Source organism: Haemaphysalis longicornis, unplaced genomic scaffold, assembly GCF_048455015.1.
Source record: "Haemaphysalis longicornis isolate Haplotype H1 unplaced genomic scaffold, Haemaphysalis longicornis Haplotype H1 scaffold_1, whole genome shotgun sequence".
NCBI lineage: Eukaryota > Metazoa > Arthropoda > Arachnida > Ixodida > Ixodidae > Haemaphysalis > Haemaphysalis longicornis.
In genome coordinates, this window is record NW_027526203.1 from 308,743,613 (window position 1) to 308,749,612 (window position 6,000).

A 6,000-nucleotide genomic window follows, 5' to 3' on the forward strand; every position below is an offset into this window, starting at 1 on the left:
AAGCGCTGCTCACGACAACTAGAAGCACAGGCGCGAGGCGTCGACCGTGTTCGTGAGGAGTTGATAATTGAAACAGTAATGAAATTCTCTTGTGGAGTATTCTTGCAAGGCAGAGTTTCCGCCGAGATTCAGTTTTCTAAGTTTTTTTTTTTCACGTTATAACGAACACATCACAAATGCACAACACCGCAATGGTGAGTTGGCGTTCCCAGGTCACAATAGGTTCTCTACGGCATACATTTAAAGAGAACCTGACTACAGCTATAGCTGTAGTCAAATTGGCTGCCTTTTCGGCGGAAAAGCACAACCGACGATAAGTGTTCATTTGCGAGAAATAATTGATGCCCTGTTATCTTAGCACGCTTACCTCTATTTCCTGCGCGAGATTAAAGGCTTAAACTCAAAATTTCCCTAATGCGTCCATAGAATCAAAATTCATTTTATCAAGTCTTCTGATCCCTGATAAACGGTTATCGTCTTTGTGGCTCCATAACGGGCGCTGTGGCATGAGAGGCCTCTGGCTTTTACAAGCATGCCCACTACCTAGAGATTGCACACGCTACCACCTTTCATAAGAAGTCCTCTTTGAGCTTATACCCCTACATTTAGTGGAAACGACGTCAGAATCTGGAATGTACACCATTTCACAAAAACAAGCTGCGAAAATTATTTCCGTACTGTGACGGTCACTTTCTTTGCCTTGCGGTATTTTAGAACTTGTTTTATTCCTTCCAATTCTCTTACTGCTTCCCTAACGCCTGTTTCTTTACCATTTGTACTAAGTAGCTAGAATTTAGATTTTACTGTAGCCTTCCGGCTATTTGTCATTATAGGCACATTTGAGGGTCAGATCCAATCTAAGCTATCTTATTTCTATCAGAACAAGTCCTACTACCGAGGTGTGGGAACGCTGGAACCACCCAGGCAATGTGCTGTGGCCCCTAGCTAACGAATCACCCTGAAGAATTATGACAACAATACAAAATATCCCCCTTCACATACACACCAGAGCTCATCCAACAGGCCAACTGATCGATCTGGCGGAACGCAAAAATGATCGGGAAGGGCCGTAAGATATCTTGCGAAAACAAGTCTGGTTTTCGTGAACTTAACTTCGCGTTGTGGAGGTGCCTAAAACATCTAAAGTGATCACCTTGCCTGGAATTTAGGAAGTAAGCACAGCTTATCACAAATGAACATGGTGGTCCTCGAACTTTAAATACGCCAAATTATTGAAAAATGAATAAACATTTGCGCATTCAAGTGCAGTAGTAAAACATTCTTCATTTCCCTAAGATGCACTTCTTTGTTTCGGAAAGCCATGAGTGACGAGAAAGGAATCGTACTTGCACTCATAAACGGTTTACGTGTGCAGACAATATGCAGAGGCGACTGAAAATTAAAAAAAGAAGCGCCCGCAGTGAGCCCTACAACACTTGCCGGTGTCTAAAAGGCGTCAAACGGGCACCGTAACCCCGATCAAAAGACTAAAGAAGGACCAAAGACAGACCCCCCCCCCCCTTCATTCTCTGAAGAAAACATTCGTGTACCCACCGAAAAGAAATGAGAGAAGAAATAAAAAGAAACAAGAAGTCAGCCTTGGCGCCAGTGCTCCCCATTGACATCCTGGTTGAGCTTCATTTCCCACTGGCCCCTCCGATAGTTACGGAGCAGAAGTTAAGCTAGAACCTTGGTCGAGGATTACGCATTGCCTTGCACCAAAGCAACCAGCCTGCAGCTAGTAGCAGACGAATTGGAACATGGCTGCAGCGGCTGTCGCTGCTGGGCGCCCCATAGAAAATTACTGTGACGAAGGGGCGTTCCCGGAAACCTTCGCGACGAAAAAAAAGAACGCGAAAAGTGAAGGACCACACCCTTCTCCATCTTCCTGGGGAGATGAAAAGTGAGCAGTAAAATAAATAAAAAAAGACTAGCCCCAAACCTTACAATAGTGTTTCGACGCAATTTTCCTGGATTTTTGCAAGCGATTGGACGCTTCACTCGCTCACCTAATACACAAATTCTTAATTACTGGTGTACAATAATTCGACTTCTTTCGTACTGACCTTACCGGAAACAGTACGTTAGCATCGATGGTAACCGTTCTCGAACACTCCCCGTCTCTTCTGAGATTCCACAAGGTGTACTAAGACCTCTCTTTTCTTTAATTGGTGTTGAGGATACTTGAGAATTAATTCCTCCTATCATTCAAATTAGGCTGTTCGCCGATAAGTGCGGGCTATTTAAAATACCTTCGCATGACGACCAATTACTCGTACACGCTAATCTTCGTACATCGACACGTCGTGTGAAACAGGGAGCGGCCGAATCAGTTTGTATGAAGAATAACAACAAAAAATGAAAACGTTCTCTTTTCAGTGCAACCTTGCAGAGCAACAACTTGACAAAGTTACTGAATAAAAGTCCCCGCGTTTTTCATTACTTACATCGACTCAGCTTGTCCTGTTGCGTCATTGTCATATTGCGTCTTGTGTCATATATCATTCTGTCTGTATTGATTCAGTGTGTTATAGATGACCGTTTACACGCAGTGGACTTTTCACCTTCCATGAATCTTACCAATGTTTTTTCAAATGCTACCAAATCCTACTGCATCCTTCATATTTTTATACTTCTCAAACAAAAAAATGGTGAATCTCACGCACGGGTGGGAATCGGCTTAAAACAAAGCAGTGGCGAGTGCGTCGAGAGATACGAAACGTTATAAGATGCGTTCAATGTATTCTCGTGGTGAAGACGGGGTCAAGCGTACCACCAGTTGTTGAAGTGGGCGACAATGAGCGAAAAAGGGAACAGCTAACTGGCTAGAAAAAACTGGCTAGATTGGCTAGAAACGCACTCGCTAGAAACGCACTGGCTAGAAAAAACGTATCGGGAAGAAATAACGACCTCGTGAGTAGCGGTTCCATGCGAACACTCACAAGCAACCAGAGATTTCCTCATCGTTCCTTAGTTTCCTGCATGTGCGTTTAGTTACATATTTATCCAGAGTGTCACGCCACTTAGCGGCGCCGAAACACGACTCCGTTGTTTTATTTGGTGCTGTACTGTTTTCTGTCTGAGATTCACTCACGTCGATGCTGCGTATACTTCACAAAACCTGCGTCACGTTGACTAAGTTATTTGACATTTCCGCACACAACAACGACTAGCACGCACCTAGCTCGGGCCACACACTTTGGATACTCATTAGTGCTGGGCAAACACAGAATGCGTTGGAAACATTTCTTAATGTACACCCTCGCAGTCACATTATGTTGAGGTCAGTGCGCGCAACTGGTAGGTGGCGAACAAACCATCGCTTCATTAAATCCGGGAAATTTGCAGCGCTGCCCTTCTCGTTTTGCGGGTTCTCTAAACTACAAAATGAGGTATAAAGACACTCCAAGGCAAGCAACATCAATCATGAACGTCAAGGCAATCGTTGCACTGAGTAAAACAAAATACTATTCAGTAACTATGTATTTCAGCTAGTCTTTTAGTGGGTTCTTTTTGTTGCAAAATTCGAGAAAGTTAAACCCGGAAGAACACGCGTATTTCCTTTGATCAGCGCAATAACCACTGCCTTTTTTCAGGAGGAAAGCTGTATAGCTTGTATTTCTTTTATATTTTCCTATTTGCACCGCTACCATCATACCCGATCTCTATAATGAGCGTGTCAGCTTATGCACTGGGCGAACTCTAAAGAGAGCTCGCCTTAATCTTCGCTTAGCACAATTACAGCTCGTAAATTTTTCGGTGCACTTGTCTCCCTCCGTGCTTTGAAGGCGGAAGCCTCGCGATGCTTACAAATTTTACTTTTACAGTTACTCCGACAGGCTTATTAACTGCCTTTCGCTATTTTGGTCTTTTTCGTAGCTTTCGTTCCTTCGTCCTTTGTAGCGAAATACTTCAACAAGCACACTGTCGCCCTCTTGTCGCGCTCTATGTAACTTCTATGCTGTGCCTCTAGAGCGTTGTACTAGATTCGAAATGCCGCCTGGTCCGGTATACAAATCATCTGTTTGTGAACTGTCTACCCCCTCATGTAACACCCCTTGACTGGGGCCCTTGAGGTATTATAAATAAATAAATAAATAAATATAATGCCACCGGATACCACGGAAGGCTGTACTATCTAGGTTCAACCACGCTAGGTGGGCTATTGGGACACATACAACATTTCTTCACCAGACAAACATTTAGCAACCCTGGTTGGGTACATTTGCTGAAAACCTCCCAACGATTATACAATCGCACTATCGGCCTTCAGGCACTCGATAGGCGTGGCTGCAGGTCTTTGGGAGAGGCCTTCGTCCTTCAGTGGACATAACCAGGCTGAAGGTGAAGATAGAGATAAAGATGCAACAAAATGCGCCAGAAAGATCTCCAAAATAAAACAGAAATAGGACTCAGGGTTCACAAAAGGTGTTACAAGCAGCAGGAATTGTATTGTGAAAGCTGGCACAAGCATACGAAAGGATCCAGGTAACAACCGACTTAAACAGCATGTGCAGAGAAGAGGCTGCTCCATTGTTTTATTTACAGAATTGTAGTTTTGGGATTCTTTGAAAAAGAATAGAAAACGAGGGGAATAAAAAGCAAAAGAGGAAAACGTCATACATGTAAACGGTAATTCGGACCAAAGAAAAGCAAATGTTCTTTCTTAGTTCTAGATCTCCTGTTTGACTGGTAAATTTTTTAACGGAAACATTAAAGCCGATCCGATCACATAGTTTTGTTGAGAACCGTATTATTATAATTATTATTATTTTATTTTATTAATTATTATTATTATTGATATTACAACACTTGTTTCCATAATTGGTCCCCCCCCCCCAGCCCTAATGAAGCACGTGTGCCCGGACGTGTACACGAGTGACCTATCGCGCATGCCAGAAGGAGAGAGCCACAACGGCTCACATCCTATGGGAGTGCAGCAAAAATCCACGCGAAGTGGCAACAAGGAAGACGATCCCTCCGCTGCTAGAAGCAGCGACGAGGAGCTTCGACAGAGAGACCCAGGCCCAGGCCGTCCAGCAGGTCTCGGCCGCACTCGAAAGGTAGCGACCCAGCGAAACCGACGGAAGACTGCCGCTCCAGACCAGGGGCAGGGGTGGTCGACCCGTGGAAGTAGCGGGGCCGCGGACGAAGCAGAGGCGACACCAACCGAGACGACGTCAAGGCCGCGTTGCGGCGAAGTACCCTAACAAGTCCAGGGCGACAAGACGTCTGCAGGCCCTAGCAATAAAGTTGTCGTACCGTACCGTATCTGGTTCTGGCAGTATGCCAGTTTGAATGTCTTAAGGTATAGGACGTTCCGTCGGGTTCGTTTTATACGAGCTGTGACTTATTTTTATGGATAATTTGCAGCAGTCTAAAGGAATAAATCTGGTTCGCTTGAAGCATGCAGTATTTACCGAATACAGGAGGAGCCGTTCGTAGGTAACTGATCTAGCCTTTGGGATTAAAGTAGATACTCAGCATTTTTTTGTAATGTAATTAATTTTTTAAATTTTGACCAGTTGTACTTCAAAATACAAGTGCCCCATAGCATAGCTTAGAGTTAAAAAAGGATGTTATACAGCTGTTTTTTAACCACAGTGGAATGAGGCGCGCGATTCGGCAAAACAGTCCAACAGTTCGGCCAGTTCACTGCTTAATTGTATAATGGAAATGTTCCAAGTTAAATTTTCGTTGAACCGTAGTCCTAGAAATATTTGCTCCCTTGTCCCGCAGATCGTGGCGCCTTCAAACGTTACTGTTGGCTCTGTTATCATTGATTTGTTTATTGTTTGAAATATTAGATATCTTGTCTTTGTAGAATTTAGCTGCAGTTCATTTTGTCGATGCCACAAGGAAATCGATGAAAGATACTGGTTAAAATTTTGATAGGTCAATTACGTCTGTTTATGTGAAAAAGGCTTTGGTCTTATATGAATACATTATTAGCTTGGAGAAATGCAGAACGGAAGCGATGTGATTATATAGGTCAAAAAC